The sequence below is a fragment of the Vicia villosa genome, linkage group LG3 (assembly GCF_029867415.1).
Source record: "Vicia villosa cultivar HV-30 ecotype Madison, WI linkage group LG3, Vvil1.0, whole genome shotgun sequence".
Lineage (NCBI taxonomy): Eukaryota > Viridiplantae > Streptophyta > Magnoliopsida > Fabales > Fabaceae > Vicia > Vicia villosa.
The window spans coordinates 138,959,997-138,962,538 of NC_081182.1; positions in this window are offsets into that span (position 1 = coordinate 138,959,997).

Consider the following 2,542-nt stretch of genomic DNA (forward strand, 5'->3'; position numbering starts at 1 on the left):
TTTGGACCCTTTTTTGTCTCTTACTTCAAGATCAAACTCTTGAAGTAAGAGAATTCATCTAATTAGCCTTTGTTTTGAGTCCGACTTTTTGAGCAAGTATTTGATAGCTGCATGGTCAGTATAACACACAGTTTTGGAACCAATCAAGTAAGAACGAAATTTTTCCAAAACAAATACAATAGCGAGCAATTCTTTTTCGGTTGTCGCATAATTAATTTGGGCTTCATTCAAAACCTTGCTAGCGTAATGTATTGAATGGAAAACTGTGTTCTTTCTTTGGCCTAAAACGGCACCCACCGCATAATCACTTGCGTCGCACATGAGTTCAAAATCAAGGGACCAATTAGGAGCAACGATTATGGGTGCGGTGACCAATTTTTCTTTGAGTCAAGGAATGCTTTTAAACAAGATTCATCGGAAAGAAAATCCGTACCTTTGTTGAGTAGATTACTCAAAGGCTTTGCAACTTTGGAAAAATCTTCGATAAAACCTGGCATGTCCTAGAAAACTTCTGATTCCTTTCACATTCAAGGGAGGAGGTAACTTCTCTATCACTTCAATTTTTTGCTTTATCCACCTCAAGGCCTCTTGAAGACACCTTGTGGCCAAGCGCAATTCCTTCGGTAACCATAAACTATCACTTCTCCCAATTGAGAACCAAATTTGACCCCACACACCGGCTTAGCACGATATCAAGATTTTTTAAACATAGATCAAAAGAAGGACCAAAAACTGAGAAGTCATCCATAAAGACTTCGATGCTCTTCTCAATTAAGTCGGAAAAAGATAGCTTGCATGCACCGTTGAAATGTTGGCGGCGCATTACATAACCCGAAAGGCATTCGCCGATATGCGAAAATACCGATAGGGCATGTGAAAGCGGTCTTCTTATGATCCTCGGGATTGACTACAATTTGATTGTATCCCGAATAACCGTCTAAGAAACAATAGAATTGTTGACCGGATAATCTCTCAAGCATTTGATCCATAAACGGTAAGGGGAAGTGATTTTTTCTCGTAGCTTGATTTAGCCTACGATAATCGATACACATCTGTCGCTACCGCGAAAAATGGATCAGAGTCGGCACTAATATATTTATCCCATCGAGGGAAAGGAATACCAGGAAACCTAAGTCGAATAAGAACAAGGTCTTTCGACCAGAGAACAGGGCACGGGAGTCGGTTACGCAAGGGGAAGGTGCTAGCACCCCTCACGCCCATCGTACTCGATGGTATCCACCTATGTTTGTTTCTATCTAAAGGGTGTATCTATCACTAATGCAATGCATGATTAAACTTAAAGTTTTTTAATAATTATTGTGCTCGCTAGAGTTGCCTATATGCCTACGTATCCTCTTAAGAAGAATCAGAGCGCCGTAGTTCTGCTCAAGATTTTCTATGTTTTTTAGGATTTGTTGGTGTTTTTTAGTGAACAGTTACAGCACACTCCGCCGCTCGACCTTTGGAGACTCACGCTGGGATTGGAGTGGAAGTAACATGCTCTTAAAAGCTAAACAAAAGTATGTCGAGCGTTTCGAGTGACCCTTAAACAAGGAAGACTCAATCAACTCTTGGTTTGTGTTTTTTAAGTTTAGGAATCTCCACTCAAGTGATCCCCTTAAACAAGAGGGACGAGAGCTTCCATTCCTTTTTATTAACTTTCAACCTTTATTAATGTTTTATTGTGTTTTATGGATTTTTGTTTGTTATGCAAAAGGGGAACATACATTTCTAACCTAATGCTAACATATAAGAATGGCCCTAAGGTCAAGGATAAGGGATCTCTACCTATGTTATCATGCATAGACTACAACCTAAGTTGTTCTATATGACTCATCTTAATGAAGATTGAAGTCACCGCCCTAAGGGAACATGGCAAGCATATAGTAAGAGATAAGCAAAAGCAACAAGCAAGGTAGGTGACTTAATGAAGTCCCTAACCAAGTCTACTCCTAAGAGAGACTACACACAATGAATCCCACGAGAAAACAATCCATAAAAGGTGGAGGAAGAACAAACAATCATCGCCTCTTAAACTAACAACAATCAAAGTGTGAAAGAAGAGGCAAATCATGAGAAAGAGGGAAGAAATCCCTAGGGCAGTAGCAAACCAAGGAAATTAGTGTCCTAAATCAAACACAAAAGCATCATAATCTCACACAAAAATATTCACAAGAAGTTACCAAAGTATCGCGTGAATCGTTACTTAACAATTAACAAGCAAACATCAATTAGTCAAAACAAAAAGTAAATGAACACATGGCCTAAGCTTGAAGTCAGTAGCATTACATTGAATATATAGTTCTAAGACCTTATACCAATCCATGTTAGTCAATTAGCTTGAAGCAACACAAAGTTCTAACAAAAACTAGACAAAACTAGGTCAAACTAACTAAACGATTTCATATTGTGAATGAAGTTAGAAAAATGACATGAACGAATGATGGAAGTCAGTAGTGAACAGCCCCTAAGATGTGTCTAAACTACCATAAAATCATGTTAAGAAGTCTCATACAAAATTATAGGTCATTCGCACAAGTTT